Consider the following 18,546-nt stretch of genomic DNA (forward strand, 5'->3'; position numbering starts at 1 on the left):
CACACCCAGGCAGGCCAGCACCAAAGCCCGGGACTCACCACCATGCCATCTCCCTCTCAAGAGCCCAGTGACCCCAGGGACAGTGTCTCACTGATTGAGCTTTGGAAACCTGGGTGTGACGAACAGCATGGGAACAGGAATCAGCACAAGCAAGCTGGTTTCTATGTCCAGCTGTCACAGGGTGACCCTGGACTTCCTCGAAGGCCGTGAAGGTTGGTAGGAAGAATACAGCCTCTGAAACCAGACTGCACAGGTTCAAACCCCAGCTCCGCTCCCTGCTAGCTCTCTGATCTTGGGCAGGTTAACTTTTCTGGGCCTCCGTTTCCCAGATCTGAAGAATGGAAATAATAATGTCAAGTTCGCTCTCATTATTTCACCTAACCTTTCCTTGATGGAGGAGGATCTGAGGAAGTCCTGTGGATCTCTCTGGAACAGGATTAATCACCTATAATAGAAAGCCCAGAGAGACCACCACAGGAGGAGAGGGAGATGGTGTGTCCATCAACCTGAAAGCAGACCCTCACCAGACACCAAATCTGCTGGCACCTTGACCTTCAGACTTCCAGCTCTCCAACCGGAAGCAGCAGATTTCTGTTGTCCAAGCCACCTGGCCCACAGTGCACGCTGGTAAGATGACCTAAGGACACACCCACCCCCCCCACAAAGGGAGATTGCGCCGCCCGGCCAGGGCAGAGAGGTCTTTTTTTGCACAAGCAGAGCCCAAACAGCTAGAGAAGCTCAATAAATGGGACCACCGAGCAGAAGTGGCAGCTGACAGTGATGTGCACAGGTCCCCACATCAGGCCCAGTGGCTACCACAGCTCTCCACGCTGCCAAACCCACCCTGGCTTCTCCAGGTCGCCTGACCACAGGGACGCTCCACACTCCTAACCCTGCTACAGCCACTCAGCCTGCACAAAGCACCCCTTCCAGAGGCTCAAAGAGAAGGGACCGAGGGGAACCCCTCCTCTAGACCCTGCCCTCACCTGGGTGGGGACAGGGTGGCGGAGTCTCATTCCAGGCCATGCAGCCTGAGTGTCACCAAAATGGCTCCTGACACCCGACCACCACAGATGCTTGCCAGTCTTTCAACCACCCCCACTTATTCCTCCCACACCCTCAGCCAGTTCCCCCACCTTCACACAGCCCATGATCCCCCATCAAGAGCCGCAAAAGTCACAGGACTGTCACGAGAGACTTCTCTATTCTGCTAAATGAAATTTCCCCACAGCCCACACAACTCTGTTATCATCTAACACTGCTGCTGGACCGTGACAGTGACATGCAGGGTCTGGAGTCCAAACACAGTGACTCCAATTCTAGATCAATCCCTCACTGGCTGTGTGATCTTGGGCACACTGCTGGATCTCTCTGAGCCTTTCTCCTCATCTGCAAAATAGGGGAAAACACATCCCTCTTACTCTAGCTGTGGGATTCAGGTACTCATTAATATCATATATAAAGCTACTCCCCATGATAGCTGATTAGCATTTGGTAGGCACTATATGTTAATAATCTTAACTCATTCCTTAAAAAGCATTAGCTTGGGAACCAAGGTCTAGGTTCTAACTGTGCCCCTAGCTGTATGACCTTCCCTGGGCAATTTAACGTCTCTGAAACTCCATGCTTTCAGCCTAGAAATGACTTAGTCCACTCACCTTGGATTACTATGATGATTAAATGGAGTAATAAGAATAAACTTTGTAAAGTACTGGAAGAGCTATCTTCCCTGTGACCAGCTTGCCAAGTGCCATTCTCTCCCAAGTGGCCAAAGAGGACAGGCTGTGACATTTGGAGAGGAATAAAAGGATCAGAGATCCCAAGTGTCTGCCCTCCAGTTGACCAATCCATGCAGTGAGGGCCGTGCCCAACCAACTGCTAAGGTCACACACAGGGCCCTGGGACCAAGTTGGTCAGGAAGGGTAGAGGGGAGGGCTTCCCAAAGCCCGAGATGAAGCCACTTGGAAAAAACACAGATGGTCCACACCCTGGTCCCCAGAACCCAAGAACAGTGACCCTACGACTGGCAAAAGGGACCATCCAGATGGGATGAAGGCCACCAGCCATGTGCGGGAAGGATCCTAGACTACCCAGGTGAACCGGCCAGTTCCAGGAGTCCTTCAGGTGGGGTGCATCAAACAGGCAGGAGGAGGCTCCTGGGAGGAAGAGGCCCTGACCAAGGGGGCACCCCTGGGGAGGAAGGGGCCCTGGCCAAGGGGGCGCCCCTGGGGAGGAAGGGGCCCTGGCCAAGGAATGCAGACACCACTGAGGCAGGAAAAGGAGAGGACACGGAGCCCTGGAGCCTCAGGAATGACAACCCTGCCAACATCCTGACCAACCGCAGCACTGACCCCAGACTATGGGAAGAACTGTAAGATGAGAAAGTCACAGGGTTAAATGGTCAGCTGGCGTGGGAAATCCCAGGGGCTCCTCAAGCAGCTGACTGCACCACTACAGATGCCCTGTAATCCCACTGTCATTCCCAAAGGCAACGGGAGCCTCAAATGGATACCTGTGCACCCACAGTCATAGCAGCATTATTCACAGTAACCAAGGTGGTGGCAACATGAATGTCCCTAGATGGAACAAAATGTGCCAGAGACCCACGCTGTGGAATACTACTCAGCCTTCGAAAGGGAGGAAGTTCTGACACCTGCTAGCACCTGGATGAACCTTAAGCACACCATGCCAAGTGAAATAAGCAGTCACAGAGGCGAATTATCACAGAGTTCCCTTTATACGAGGCATCTAGAGTGGTGGAAGTCATAGACAAGAAGGCGCATCTTGAGGCCAGAGGCCAGAGAGAGGAGTGAGCATAGTCAGTTTGGGAAGAAGAAAAAGTCCTGGAGGTGGGTGATTGTGACAGCCGCATGACCATGTGAATGTATTTAATGCCACTGAACCTCACACCTAAAAACAGTTAAGAGCATCAATTTGAGGTTGTGTCTGACTTTTCACAAAAAGTCACGTGGCTCTCCAAGAGTTTGTTATAATCTGCTACTGTAGGAAAAGAAAGCTCACTTATACAGTGACCATTCCTCCTCTCCGTCCCCCAGAGCCTTAGCCTTCCATGGGGTTCTTGAAGCGGCCTCTGCCCTGTGTGAGAGACGGCCATAAACCAGCCTGCCTCGCTCAGCGGCCTTCCGTGATGAGGAAGCATCAAACCACCAGACCACAAAACAGCACTCCCCAATGAAGAGGGACCAGGTGCTCGCCTCCCATGCATCTGGGGAAAGGCTCAACAAAGGTTTGCTCACTTGTATTATAGGTCAAACCGGTCGCCATGGTCACCCTGGTCACCATGAGTCACCATGGTGAGACTCGGGCCCTAGGATACTTTCCATGTGGCTAAGCAAGACACACCCGGGCAGCAATGCAAATGCTGAAGGAGGGCGAGGGTGAGAGCTCCGCCAGGCCCAGGCCAGGCAGTCATGCCTGATGGGCCAAGCATGCCCAGGAGAGGTGGGCAAGCCCAGATCCACCCACCCACCTCCTCCTGATTCAGTGGGGAAACTGACGGCCAGGGAGGGGGACTGGCAGGCCAAGGTGATACAGCAAGATCCTAGGGGGGCTGCCCCAGAGCCTCCCGCCTCCTATGTCAAGAGCTCGACATCCCAAACACAGGGCACGGCACAGCAAAGGGTGTCCAGCGAACGGAAGCCCCCTGCTCCAGGATGCTTCTTTTGGATCCTTCTGCAGAGGGGCTCTGCAGCCAAGGAGCTCTTGCCTGGCCCGCTGCCTGAGGCAATGTTGGGACAGAAGTTCAGGGCTGAGCAGAGATGAGTTCTGCAGTACCATGAATGACAGCCTTCAGGAGAAACCAGAGGAGAGGGAGGTGTCGTAAAATCCCCGCCTCCTCCTGCCACTCCAACTACAGACCGGAGCCTCTCACCAGCCTCCCCCCTCCCTCTCCGTAACATACCAAGGATGCCAGAACATCGGGGAAGGTCTCCAGCAAGAAAGGGCGAGGTGAACACACAGGAAAAGGACCAGGGAACAGAAACATTTACGGGCAGGAAAGGAAAACTACAATCAATATCCTCAGAGGCCTTAGGAAACACGGCCTCTACAATACAAAAAGATGTTCAAAAGTGGAACAATTAGCCAGCAGTAAAGTGCCTTCAGAAACTGAAGACAGTGGACTGAAATAAAATAGGCAACCGAAAGATTAAAGACCAAGTCAGGGAAAATTCAGAAAAAAAAACAGAAATACAAACATACAAATCAGACAGATCAAAAAAAGAATTAGAAAATGGCCAGGTGTGGTGGCACATGCCTGTAATCCCAGCTACTCAGGTGACTGAGGCAGGAGGATTGCAAAGATAGAGGCCAACCTGGACAACTGAGTGAGACCCTGCCTGAAAATAAACCTTTAAAAAGGGCCGTGATGCAGCTCAGTGGCACAGGGCTTGCTAGCACACGTGAGAACTGCATTCAATCACCCAGCACTGAAAAAAAAAAAAAAAAAAGATCAAAAATGAAAGGATGGAGTGAAAACAGAGGTGGGAAAATTTTCAGTTAAAATACAAGTATGTTGATAAACACTGAAATAAACTTCCATATTGATTATTATAGTTATTGCTACATTATAAAACATTTTATAATTAAATACTGTGAAACCTAGTGGCAGTCCAATGGCTGGAGAAAGACCATCAGCAAAGCTTATCACTGTGAAATTTGAGAGAGGCAAAGAAAAGACACTGAAATTTCTCAGGAAAAAAAAAAAGGAACAAAAGTCTTTTGGGGGGAAGCAGAATGACACTGAACCTCTTAACAGCCACATTGGAAAGTAGAAGACAATAGAACAATGCCTTCACCATCCTGAATGAAAGGCTAATTCCATACCTGGCTAAATTATCTGCTGATGGAGAAAATGGAACAGACTTTTCCACAAGACTCAAAAACAAACCAAAATCCCCGACCTTTCATGCACTCTTTAGGAACTTCTAAAGCACTCCAGCAAAAGGAAAAGTTTTTTAAAAAGAAATGAAATAAGGACCCCAGAAACATGGGGAATCTAGCATAGAAAACCAACAGAAATTGTAAAAGAAAGTTCTCAAATGACAGCTGATCAACAGACCTGGGGACAACTTGTCTAGTATGGAGCAACAGATACGCAGAACACTAAGTTAAAAAAAAAAAAGAAGAAGAAAACTAGTCACTTCAGGAATAAGGAAAAACGAGGGTTTGAACTCCTGAATGTCTAACCACAGTGGATTAGTTGGCACAACACTGACCAATATAATTTATGGTCAATAATATGTATTGATTCTTATGAATCCAAACAGGAAGTCAATACACAATGTCTAAGAAATTAAGAAACAGTAATAGGAACCTATTATTTAAAGATAAAGAGCTTCTTAAAGACAGGAAAACTGTGGAGAGTTAGAAAAAGGGAAGGACAACTGGTTGTATTATAGCCTTTCAGATTATTATATTTCATTTTTCTCATTTTTTTTAATATTTATTTTTTAGTTGAACACAATACCTTTACTTCACTTATTTATTTTTATGTGGTGCCGAGGATCGAACCCAGGGTCTCATGTGTGCAAGGCGAGCGCTCTACCACTGAGCCACATCCCCAGCCCATCATTTTTCTCATTTTTTAAATACAAAATATTTTATAGTATTTTGTGATTTTATAATATTCATGATGTTTTAAATACAACATGTGTATGAGTTAAAAGGCACAATAATAAAATCAGCACCCTTTATCATCTAGCCAATGAACAAATTACACCAGGCACATGGCGCACACCTGTAATCCCAGCGGCTCAGGAGGCTGAGACAGGAAGATAGTGGGTTCAAAGCCAGCCTCAGTAATGATAAGGCACCAAGCAATTCAGTGAGACTCTGTCTCTAAATAAAATACAAAATAGGGCTGGGGATGTGGCTCAGTGGTTGAGTGCCCCTTAATTCAATCCCTGATACCAAAAACAAACAAAAAATAGATTATTGTTATTATTGGTCATAGTAAAATCCTACTTTGTGGAAAAAAAATTAACTTTGTGTTTTTTTCTAAAAGTTGAAATACCTTTTGCTTCCAGTGTTGCTTTCTTCCAACAAGTCTCTGGGTGTTTTGTTTTTAATGATCATCCATAGCGGTAGCTCCAAGGTTTATGGGTCATGAGATTTTGTATTCATTCATTAAGAAAAGAAAATGAATGCAAAACATTTTGCTTTCTGCAAACTTTATAAAGCCAGATGACTTATGGACTCACTGACAGGGCCCTTCCCATAGCCTGGTTGGGGCCTGAGCATTCACAGTGCTGTGCCTAGTCACAGAGGCCCTGGGGGTGGTCTAGACTCCCCAGGACATAGGAGAACACAGTAGGGCCCCAGCCTGCAGCAGGTTTTCCCTCGGTTGGGAGGTAAGGCCTGTGCACTTCCAGAAAACGCACAACAATACTCCAGAGCAGTTCCCAGGAGGTGCAGAACTAAGAAGTGAGAAAGGTGGTCTTGGAAGCTGAGCCGGGGGCGCTGGGGAGACTGGCTTCGCTCTAAGCCTCTCCCAGGTTTCTCCGCCTCACCTATCCTGGTACCTGGGGTCCCACGAAGGTTTTGTGGTCACAACAGGAAGATTCTGTAACTCACACACAGTAATTTCCTTGGAGGGGGCTGGAGGACAGGGGTTACGAAAGACTGTGACTAAGATCTTTTGAAAAATGGAACAGCAGGGACAGGGGCACTCCAGGTAAGAGGTGGCGAGCCACCTCATCTTCACAGGAAAGTATCACAGAAGTCTCAAAACAGCTGAGGGCAGAGGGGTAGAGGGTGAGAATGGAGTCTGCAGGCAGCAGGGAGGCCCTGAACTGCCGCCCAGTCCTCAGGCCTGCTGGACCCGACGGCCACAGGGCCGATGCCTTCTCGCCCTGCCTAGAAGCCTGGGAACCTCTCCTTCAAATGCCCCAATCCACGGCCCCTCTTCCAACTGTGGAAGAGCCCCCAGCCAGTCATGCATGCTGGAAGCCGAAAGGAAACCCCTGGAGAACCCACAGGTCACAATGGAAAGAAAGATTCTCTCTTAGGGCCCAGGCATGGACTGATGCCCTTCAGTTGGCATCCTGGGCTATGGCAAAGCAACCTGTACCAAGAGTTATAAGGGGGCACTGAGGGATGGCAAGACAGGAGGCCCCCCCCAAGGAATGTGTGTGACAGAAAGAAGAGCAGGAAATACATGCCTTTCACTCAGCCAAGCCCAGCAACTTCCATCTTTAAAGTTCTGTCTGGAAGACCCTGTGGCTTATCCCTCCTCTGGTCTCCTGGCCTTGCCTGAGGCTAGACAGAGTCCCACCTCCTTTAGTAAACCCACTTTGGTCTCCCCACCCACAATAAAGACCCTTCCAGGAATCCCCCCAACACTTGGCCTAAAATGTCCTCCATTGTTCCAATCATGCTCCCCCTTTTCTCATTCCCAGGACGGGCATGACACATCCCGCATCACCTCGTCAGCCTACACAGCGATTCTGCTGGAGATGCATCACCACCTCATTTTATAAGCAAGAGACCTAGGGCTCAGCAAGGGACCTAGCTAGCACTCAAAGGTCACACCCCAGTGAGGTCAGAACCAGGACTCCTTTTTCTAAGCCTTCCAGTGAGACAGGCAGTGCTGCAGGCCACAGGACAGGCCTCTCCTCTCTGTTCCCCACCACCAGGCACGGGGCTGGCACCACGAGGTCCTCTATACACAGAATCCCACCAGGAACACCTGTACCCTGACCAGTGTACCCTGACTCATCTCTTCCACACCCAGGTGGCACCTGTTCTGGCTGCCTGTGTCTGGTGTGTAGGCTTCAGGAATTCTGGGGGCAGGGAAGACACATTAGGACATTTCCCTCTCCCTCCTACCCCCAAGCAGGATGTGAGGTGAGAGGGCGTATGAGTGGCCCTGACTGTAGGGCAGGGGCTACAGAGCCCCAGGCCTTGCCCTGGTGGGTCACAGGTAATATTAAGTCACCAAGGCCAGCCAGAGAGCCCCAGGACAGCATTTCACCAACAAGGACCCTATTTCCCCAGGCACTACAAAAAAGGCCTACAGAAGGTGCTGTGGAGCATTCAGCTCCCACCTACACATCAGGAATTAAAAACAGTAGTGTCTCTGTCAATCATTAGCCAGGCTGTGCTTCAGACTCTGCCCTCCCAAGGCTGGCACCTGGGGCAGCCCAGCCTGGAGAAATTCAAGGCAAAGCAGGCCAGGAATGGCCTCGGGTAGTCTCCACGGTGACCAACAGCCCCAACCTGAGCCAGCAGGTTCTGAAAGACACTTTTTAGAAATAAAAACTCAATGCCCTGTGCTCTGGCATTTGGAGTACAGAGGAATCCTTAGGGACAGAGCTGCCCTGCACACACTGCCTGCCAGCTTGCCACTGCCACCAAACATGGGTCCCACTTCCTAACCTGAGGAATACAGGCTCGGCCAATGGCAAGGCTGATAAACACAGGAACAGCTTCAAATGAAGGAGAGCAGTGGGTGGTGTTCTGGAAACTTCTGGCTGCCTCCCCCCAACCATCTGCCCCTGCTTGCTTTAGTAACAGAATACTTGCTGTAGCCTGGCACACAGAAGCCCCGAGTAAGGACCACGTCCCCAGCCTCCCTACCAGCTCAGCAGGGCCCTATCTGTGGCTGTCTTGGGCCACAAGGGGGGCACCTAGACAGTGCTGTCCTAAGCGTGACCCCCATACCGGCAGCATCGGCACATCCCGGGCCTACTAGAAGCTAATTCTCAGGCCCCGTCAGAGATTCCCAGATCAGAACCCTTAGGACAGGGACTTGGGAAACTGGGGTTTTTGTTTGTTTCTTGGGTTATTTTTGTTTGTTTGTTTTGTAGAACTGGGGATGGAACCAAGGCTTTGAGCATGCGCGTCAAGCAAGCGACCTCTGAGCTACACTTAGCACTTTTTATTTTGAGCCTGGGTCTCACTAAAAGGAAACTGCTAAGTTTCTCACTAAAAGGAAACGTGCTGCTCAAGTCCGAGAAGCACAGACTGGAGGATGCCAGGAGCAACATGACACAAGGGGCCTGGTGCCTGGAAACCTCAGGGAACAGACTCTTGGAGCCTGGCTCTGGTTTCTAAAGGCGGGGGAGGGGCTCCCTCACATTACAGCAAAACCCAAATCCTAATCCAGCTGGGCTGGGGAGGAGGGACCAAAAGAAACTCAGCCACCAAGCAAAGATCAGAGGAGAGAACAGCCTCCCAGGGTACTAAGGAACGAAGACACAAGGAATAAAGTCAAGCATAACCCCCATGTAAGCAGTCCAAGTCCTCCGTCAAAGATGGAAAGCACCAAGTCAGGTTTGCTGCTGCCATTCGCCATCCTCTCTCCTGCCTCTTGCTGATTATAAGAGAAACAATTTTTTAAGTGAGAAGGACTCAAAATCGAAGGCTGAGTAAAGGAAGATTGGAAAGAAAAAAGTGAGGCGGAAGTATTAATATTAAAAGTAAGTTGAGGCCAGGTGCAGTGATGCTCACCTGTAATCCCAGCAGCTCAGGAGGCTGAGGCAGGAAGATCGCAAATTCAAAGCCAGCCTCCGAAACTCAGGGAGTTGCTAAGCAACTCAGCGAGATCCTGCCTCTAAATAAAACACCAAAAAAAGCTGGGATGTGGCTTAGTGGTTGAGAATCCTGGGTTCAAACTTTGATACCAAAAAACTAAAAAATAAATAAGTTGAGGACTTTTTGATAACCCTGACTCAGCAGGCCAAGGACTTCTTTTCAGTCATTTGCCTTTATTTGGAAACAGAGGACTTGGAAAACCACTAAGCTCTGAACGTCCAACAAGGCTGAGACGACTCCAGTCGGTTGAAACTGTTTATGAAACCTGAAGCACACTAAAGTCTGAATGTCTGTATGGGACGTTTGTCCCTCATAAATTCTTGCATATTCACTGCTTCAAAACAGCACAGGGGTGTACACCTGTAATCTCAGAGGCTCAGGAGGCTGAGGCAGGAGGATCACCAAAAGCAAGGCGCTAAGCAACTCAGTGAGACCCTGTCTCTAAGTAAAAATACAAAATAGGGCTGAGACTTGGCTCAGTGGCCAAGTGCCCCTGTGTGCAATCTCCAGTACTCCTCTGGCCCAAGTAAAAGAACAAAGACAACCCATCTTGGTGGCTCAAAGGAGGTCAGAAATATCAAGTGCAAGTGAGAGCTGCCCAAATCCTTGAACCTAAGGAAGGGGCCTGAGCAGCAAAAGGAGAGAAGAGGTTCTGCCATGGTTTGAAGATGTTTGGTCCCTAACAGGTTCACATGTGGTGCTAAAGTTAACAGTATTGAGAGGTGATGGGACCTTTTAAGAAGTGGGGCCTAGAGGGAAGTGACTAGATCAGGTGACTGGAGGAGTTACTGCGAGAATTGGTTGTTATAAAACAGATCAGCCTCTTTTATCCACTCTCTCCCCCATGCATGCCTCCTCTTTGCCATGCTTGCTTTTTCTCTGCCATATTGTGACACAGCCTGAGGCCCTCAGCAGAAGCCAAGCAGATGCCATGCCATGCTCTTGGAACTATAAAATTGTGAGCTAAATAAACTTCTTTATAAAATTCTAGCCTCAGGTATTTTGTTATAGTAACAGAATAGACTAGGCCACATCAATAGAGGTTGCAAGCAATTCTCATCTTAATTCCTCCTAAAAGCCTGGCAGATCACTGGGACAGCCATGAAGGGGAGCCCATGACTATAAGCAAGACCTTATCACCAACTACTCCACATGAAGAGCAGACCGGGTTTGAATGCCTTCCCACTGATACCTGCCTCTCAATTTCTGGCCCTTAATGTCTTATAAAGTGTACTTACTTATTAATTTTAGGACTGTAAAGAAAAGGAATTCTCCCAGATCCTTGCCTGAACATTCTCCCCAAACAGATGATGAAATTTAAGGTCAAAAGACCAAATCATTAAATAAGCAAAAAAATGAAACAAGGTAAACATGATAAATCTGTAAGCACCAAACATGAAAGCCAAGTTCACTGAGCTGGGATTCCCATCAACACAAATATAACTTGGCTTAGAAAAAAATTATAGTGAGAATTTTTTATACATTGCTCAGAATTTGACAGATGGACAAGCACAGCCATAAAGAGCAAGCTCAAGATAAAAGACATTTCTAAAGTCTGTGTCCCTCAGAGAATACAGATCTTCTTCTTTCAAGTTCACCACCCACTTTGATACGGATGGTATAGTTCGCCACAAAGGAAATTTAATAAAGTCCCATAAGAAGAGAATTTTTGTAGATAACATTCACTAACCCAAGAAAACTAGCACTCAACAATAAGACAGCATGATACTCTCCATAACACGATCCACTTGGAAATTCAGGATCCTACCTGCTAAATAATTCTCAGACCAAAAGTGATTTAGAAAGGGACCAGAAAATATTGGAAAAATGAGCACTTTATTCTAAAGCCCACCAGCTACAACTATACTCAAGGAAGATGTTGAACATTATATGCTTTTTAGATTAAAAGACCAAAAATAAATGAAATCATTTATAGTGAAAGTAGAACAACAAAACAATACAAGTAAGAAGAAATGGACAAAGGCCGAAGTTAATAGTCAATCAATAGGGGGGAGAAAAGCAGAAAGAATAAAAAATTAATGTTATGATACATTTAAATTCCAGCACATCCTGTTAGAATCCCATTCATAACATATAATAAGAACACACCACAAGGCTTGCAGTCTGGCCTCAATTTGGGAAATAGCGTTAAAAACATCAACTCTTCCTAAGTAAACACACTGGGAACATTCCAAGCAGGGAGGATCCTTCTGGGTTGTTTACTCCAATACTGATTCAAGTCAAGAAAAACAGTATATGAGGGGCTGGGGATGTGGCTCAAGTGGTAGCGCGCTCACCTGGCATGTACAGGGTGCTGGGTTCGACCCTCAGCACCACATAAAAATAAAAATAAAGATGTTGTGTCTGCCGAGAACTAAAAAATAAATATTGAAAAATTCTCTCTCTCTCTCTAAAAAAAAAAAAAATAGTATATGATCTCAGTACCCTCAGTGAGGGCAAGGTTGAATAAATTATGGTGATTCCGTACTATAGAACATTCCACAGCTGCTGACCTGGCATCCCAGGAACCAAGAGCTACTGTCAGCAATAAACAAGTCACACACATATAAGATAGAGAATAAGTTGCACAGCACAGATTCAATTTGTGAACGGAGCAAAACTTTGTGGGTGCCCATGATGCAGGGGCAGGAAGAGAGAAGGGAGCGATCCAGGCTGCTGACAGCCACATGTCAACTCCTCGGTGAGCTGAGGAGGCAGAATCAACTCTCTGTGCTAGCCCACCTTTCACAGTCTACTTACACCCACACCCCAGGATGCTCACCTCCTCTTTCCCTCACCCATTTGTTCCAATCTAGCCTCTATTCCCATGGTCCCACCAAAACAGCAGGTGCTAAGACTACCGCCACTGACAATGGCAGCAATGCCACCACTGTCCACTTGCTCCTACTGAAGCAGGCTCACCTGGATCCTGTGTTACAGGTCTACCTGGCTCTCAGGTCCCCTCTCAGGCTGCTCTCTTGCCATCTCCAGTACAGGCTCATCTTCCTTTCGTTGGCTGTTAGAGTTCACCTACTCTATCACCTACTCTGTAAAAATAGCCATGACCTTTGTGGTGGACACAACAAGTTCACATGTGCTATCACCAGCTGGCCCCAAGCTCTCCCCACCCCAGAGTACCACGCCCCTGGCCTCCCTGTGAGCAGCCTCCAGCTTCTCTGGCCTCACCCAGACCGCTCTCTCCCCATTGTCCTCCAAGCCAGCTGCCCCCTGCCCCAGGGGTGAGGGGGAGGGGACTCTGATTTCCTCCTTAATCACCTGTTTCTTTTCTGCTTAGCAGTGGAATCCTCAGGAGCATAAGCCCCCAGAAAACTAGCACCAAGTGATAAGTGTCAGGCTTCATCAGCACACACTGATGCCCTAGCTTCGGAATTCTGGCTGTAACACACCCACTATATCAACAAGATCACTGCCACTCCCTGACTGATCTCAAACCCCTTCTGCAAACCTCTTGTTATCTGATTCTCCTCTTGAGGCAGCAGTTTGTCATCCAGAACACTGGGGCCATGTGGCTAAATGGTTTGTCCCAGGTTACCCAGCCCAGAAGAGAACTCTGTCCCCTAATTCCTTGGTTCCATTACTTTCTCACATCAGCAGGGGCAGGGCCAGCTGGGGCTCTGGTCACTACCCAGGCTGTAGGATCATCCCTATAACAAACAACATGTATTACAGGGATTAGGGCCAGTAAGTCTACTGTGGAATGGTGTCAGTGATTATGAGACAGTTCCATAAGGAATTCAACAACTCCTTTTACAAACACGAACTCCCACCTATTGCTTCATTTACCCTAAGAACTTTCCTATTTAGATATGGTTCAAATTCCTGATGCTCTAGGAACAATGGAATCAGGGGGTGTTGTAAAGAAAGGCCCAGAGAGACTAGAGTCGGCTCCCCTGACTGCAAAGCACACTCACACCAAACTCCCCCAGGACTCCCTGTGCGACCAACTGCCAGGAACTGCACCCAGGTTTCAGAGGGAAGAAGGCAGCAAGGAAGAGAGGAAGCCAAGCTCCTGGGTCCCTGAAGACTCAGAACTCAGCGTGGATTCCTGCCAGCACTGGTCCCTCTTCTCTGTTCTGCACAAAGTTCCTACTATCATCCCAACCTCCAGATTATTTTCCTGAGTCATATGACCAAAGCATCACTGCTCAATCATGTCCTTTTGGATAGAGTAACCAGGATGGACCCTTTCTGTTAACCTTGTCCTGGCTAAATAAAGGGGTCAAATGATCAAAGTTGGCCTCTCAGCTTCTCTCCCACCTTTCAGTCTGGATTTCCTGCCAGCTCACCCTCCCTGCTTTTCTCTACCTATTCTGTATATCCAGTACTTTAACCACAGAGAAACTACTTCCTTCCTGCTTCTCATTCAACTAATATTTCCTGAGCATCTAATAAGGCAAGGCCTATCCTGGGTGCTACCAGAGACCAAAAGATGAATCAGAAACACAGTCCCCACCCTCCAAAGACAGAACAGGGCAAGGGTAAGACACATGGTCATACAAATATTATCTACCACCAGGGCCAATGGCACATGCCTGTAATCCCAGCAACTCGGGAGGCTGAGTCAGGAGGTTGCAAGTTCAAGGCCAGTCTCAGCAACTTAGTGAAGCCCTGTTTCAAAATTTTAAAAAAGTGGGGGGGGGGGGGCGGTAGGAACGTGACTCAGTGTTAAATGCCTCTGGGTTCAATATTCAGGACCAAAGAAATACTATGTACCAGATCAAATGAGAAGAGAACTCAGCGTGGATTCACTCAGTGTCAGAGGAGTAGAGGAGGAAAAGTGCAAGCCAGTCCTCTCCTGTCTGCTGGGCAGCAGGCATCTAATGACTAGTGAATAATGGGCAAAATCAGGGAAGGAGGGCATTCAAGAGGGCAGAGATGCATGAGCCAAGACAGGGAGGCACATCAGAAAGGCAGTTCAACTTAGCTGAACCGTCCACTGCATGATGGCAGTAATAGCTATTATTATATTATTCAACAGCACCTAGATCTGATTACTTCGGCTAGGCCCTACTTTGCACACTTTATGCCTGAGTGACACCTACCTGGAACACACAGGTACAGTGCACCAGTTTCCACCTGTTCTGCCCGCTCAGGACATGAGCACTCCACAGTTGTTAAAAATATTAATTCACTGAATCCCCACAATAAGCCTGTCAGGAAGGAATTAGAATGATCCCCATTTTACAGATGAGAAAACCAAAGCACAGAGTCTAGAGAGATTTGGGAGGGGAGCAGGAGCCCAAGGTGGGCTAGTCATCAGATGCCTGCTCCTTTAAACTAATACAAGGCAAGGGCAATACCTCTTCTGGCCTCTCTTGTCAAGGAACACCTTGCAGCACAGACAGTGTCCTGAGGGAAGAGGACCTGTTAATCCTGGAATCCCCAACAACTGAGTGCAGCAAGGAAGGAATGAAGGAACACAATGAGTGCCTGGTGAGCAAGATAATCCGCCCTGCCCTGAAAGCCCTGCCCTGAAAGCCTGTAGTGTCTATTATGTGGGCAGGGCTGCAGGGACCGCACATGAAGGCCACTGGAAGGAGCAGAGGGGCAGGCTACCAGGATAGTCAGGGTCTGCCCACAGATGCTCATCTCCCCAGAGAGGTCACAGATTTGGAGGGCGGGGACACAAATGTCCTGAGGAGAATGTTCTCAGCTTCAGTTAGCTCTGGCTACCCTAGCTTTGCCCTTCAGTCTCTAAATGAGGAACTTCACTCTCTCCTTTAAACTAACAGAACCGCTTCTACCATTTTAAGCCTTCAGAGGGCTGGCTTGAGCCCCAGGGGACAGGCAAGTCCAAGAATTCCCTCCCGAAGTTGGCATAAGGACTGTGGGTTGTGGGGACAGCACCTAGGCTGGATCCCGCATTCTCTCAATTACTTGGGAGAGTGCCTTATAAATAAACTGCAACGGTGGCAGCTCCCAGGAATTGCGTCCTCCCAGTTCCGGAGGAAAGTTCCTGAAGGCAGCCTTCTCTACTGGCTCTCCACCGCACAAGCCCTGTCCGGAAGGGCACCCACACTCGGGAGAACTCAGTTGGAATCGCAGGAGCCGGGCCACCAGCCATCCCTCATACCATCCAGTTGTCGCAGGTTCACGACCCTAAGCCCTACCAAGCCGAGGCACAGCTCCTGAACCGACTACGCTGCATAATCACGTGCGCCAACTTGGTTGGCGGGGGTGGGGGGTGGCCTGTGTACCCCAAACTCATTAGAAAGGCAACACCCTCCCCATACCGCGGCCGAGGGGACCCGGACCCACTCCTGCCCCAGGCGGTGCAACCAGGAAGAGTGGGACCGACCCGGGACGCACGCGGGGCAGTTCTGGGCCTCCACCAGGGGACGCAGCGCACTGCCGCCCCCACCCCGCCGCGCCCCAGACACCCGGCCAGCCTCGGACTCTCACCTGGCAGGGGGACACGGGCTACAGCGGCTCTCTCTGCGAGCACCTGGGCTCTCCCTGGAGCTCCGTCCCACTCTTGCTCTCCGGCACTCTCGGGGATCTGCGGGCGCCGAGCCGTCTGGGCGGGGCAGGAGGAGGAGCCCACTGGGCGGAAAACTCCGTGAGCGCGGTAGTCCCCACGCGCCTCGGGGAGGAGACTCTCGGACAGTGGCCCCGCCCCCAGGTGAGGCCCAGGAAGCGCAGCGGACGGAGAATATGGCCTCTGCTAGCTGGAGGAGGAAGCCTGGGCCCTCTCGAGGCCAGGACAGGTCCTGGAGCCCGGCAGCTGCGCTCCTGACCCGATCCAGCCCCGCCCCGCACTGGTGTCCAAGAAGGAAAGCATTTCCCAATGCCCTCTTCAGCCCAGTGTATGTCATTAATGCCTCTAAGAGGAAGAAAACTTTCTACATCAAAAAGGTCACACTCAAGGGCTGGCGTTGTGGCTCAAGGATAAAGTGCTCTCCTAGCATGCATGAGGCACTGGGTTCGATCCTCAGCACCACATAAAAATTAACTAAAGATATTGTGTCCTCCTAAAACTAAAATAAGTAAATATTTGAAAAATATTCATACTGGGTATTCATACTGGTTACACCCAGTATGGAACTGCGAAGAGGTAGGCTCATAGTGAATAAAACTGACAACCTCAGCCAAGGATCAAGGTTATCATCAACAGTGATAAATCATATTATAGTAAACATAACATGCAAAAATATCATAGGAACCCTAACTGAGGAGCAGTCCCCAGAATGCATGGGAGCACTGCTCAAAACTCTCAAGATCATCTGAAAAACAAGGAAAGTCTGAGAAGCTGTTACAGCCAGAAGAATTTGAGGAAATATGAAAACTAAATGTTTTCTGGATGGAATTCTGGAAAAAGAACATTAGGAAAAAGCTAAAGACATCTGAATAAGTGTGGCTTTTAAGTAATTATAATGCATCAATATTGGCTCATCCATTTAGCAAAAGCATCATGCTAATAGATAAAATGTTAATAATGGGAGAAGTCCTGGTTTATGAGAACTCTATATTCTCAATTTTTCTATAAATCTAAAATTGTTCTAAAAATAAAGTTATTTGTTAAAAAGGTCCCTCACGTGATATATGAATATATGGTAATTATAAAATATAAAAAATATTTGCTCTTCACTTCCCATTTTTTCGTGCATCCTTCCAAATCTCTCCCTAAAACACTCAGAGTGCACGCATGCATACTTACATAACTGTATTGTTTATAAAACGGTGTTGGAATAGTTGCAGCAACAGTAGTCTGTTTTCACTCACTATATCTTGGAGGGTCTTTCCAGGCAGGCACACCTGAATCGACTTGGTTATTTCTAAGGATTGAATAGTGTGCGCCATCACACAGTCATCATTCTTTATTATCTAGCTCCTTACTGAAGGACATTTATGTTTTGCATATTTTTGACTGATGCAAACAAGCAGCTGATCCTATTTGCATTTCGAGAGCACGCGGACTACAAGAACTAGAAGGACCACCGCGAGCGAGCGGGAGGCGGGGAGAGAGGGCTGGAGGCAGGCTCTGGCCTCCGTCTGGCGCTGTCCCTTCGCTGGCAGCGGTCTGATGCAAGCAAGCCTTGTGGGAAAGCACCTTCCAGAGCCTGGCTGCTGAGCCACATCGGACCCTCGGGGGCCCATTCATTCTCTGCGGTCTGTCAGTACTCACACACACGCGCGCACACGCGCGCACCCCTCCAGGCGGAGGAGGGCTCTTCTTAGGGGCTGGACCTGAATAGGAGGGTGAGAGGTGAAACTCAGGCTAAAGGCTCCAGAGCAGCTCTGAGGAAACGCCTCCAGGAACACAGAAGGTCAAAGGGAACAGGAAAGACTCCCCCAGGGCTGAGGTTATTATCCTTGCAGAGGCGTGGACATACTGCAGGAGATTGCATCAGAGCGAAACCCACGAAGAAACCAGCGCGCCTTTTCAGCTCTCGGGAACCCCTGTCACCTGGTGTTCTGAGTGGGTCAGGGAGATTTGTATGGGAAGGGAGCCAGGTGACTTCTGCTTGGATGCCCGTGGTCGGCAGCAGAGGCGATCTTCTTTTCTCCCTGGAGAAATACTTTCATCCACTACTGAGCAAATGTTTCTTTGTTTAAAAATAAACAATCCTTAGAGTGGATTCCTTCTTTCCCTGGTACACACTTTCCTGTCTCAGAACTCTTCAAGGCCAGAGTGGTGAATAGCCACCACTGTGCTCCCCTTCTCATAATTTTCAACCATATAGTCTCAACAAACATGTGTTAAGCCCTGACGGCGCCAGCAAGATGCTAGGGGCTGAGGAGGTACTGCAGAGGGGCCTGGCCTAGGACCTGGTTCTCCAGGTGGGTGGACAGGCTCACTGCTAGGGCTTCCATACAGGGAACACCTTGTGAGAACTGCAAAACTTAGTTTTCCAACGCCTGGGTTCTAGTTCTGATTCTGACATTACAAGTGATTCATCCTCCAAGCCTCAGGCTTTCTCACCTATAAAATCTTCAAGATTAGAAAATTAACCCTGACTTCCTTGCTGT

The 18,546-nt window shown here is 48.8% G+C and overlaps 1 protein-coding gene across 1 annotated transcript in view; it reads right to left on the minus strand.

The window, feature by feature from the left end:
- The window catches only part of Anxa11 (annexin A11), a 43,706-nt gene extending 27,534 nt beyond the window's left edge, over nucleotides 1-16,172 (minus strand). The window contains exon 1 of the mRNA XM_005325828.5: nucleotides 15,979-16,172. The gene's annotated coding sequence lies outside the window, so the exon portion shown is untranslated. The remainder of the gene's footprint in view (nucleotides 1-15,978) is intronic.
- Nucleotides 16,173-18,546: the final 2,374 nt, after the last annotated feature.

The sequence above is a fragment of the Ictidomys tridecemlineatus genome, chromosome 1, assembly GCF_052094955.1.
Source record: "Ictidomys tridecemlineatus isolate mIctTri1 chromosome 1, mIctTri1.hap1, whole genome shotgun sequence".
Lineage (NCBI taxonomy): Eukaryota > Metazoa > Chordata > Mammalia > Rodentia > Sciuridae > Ictidomys > Ictidomys tridecemlineatus.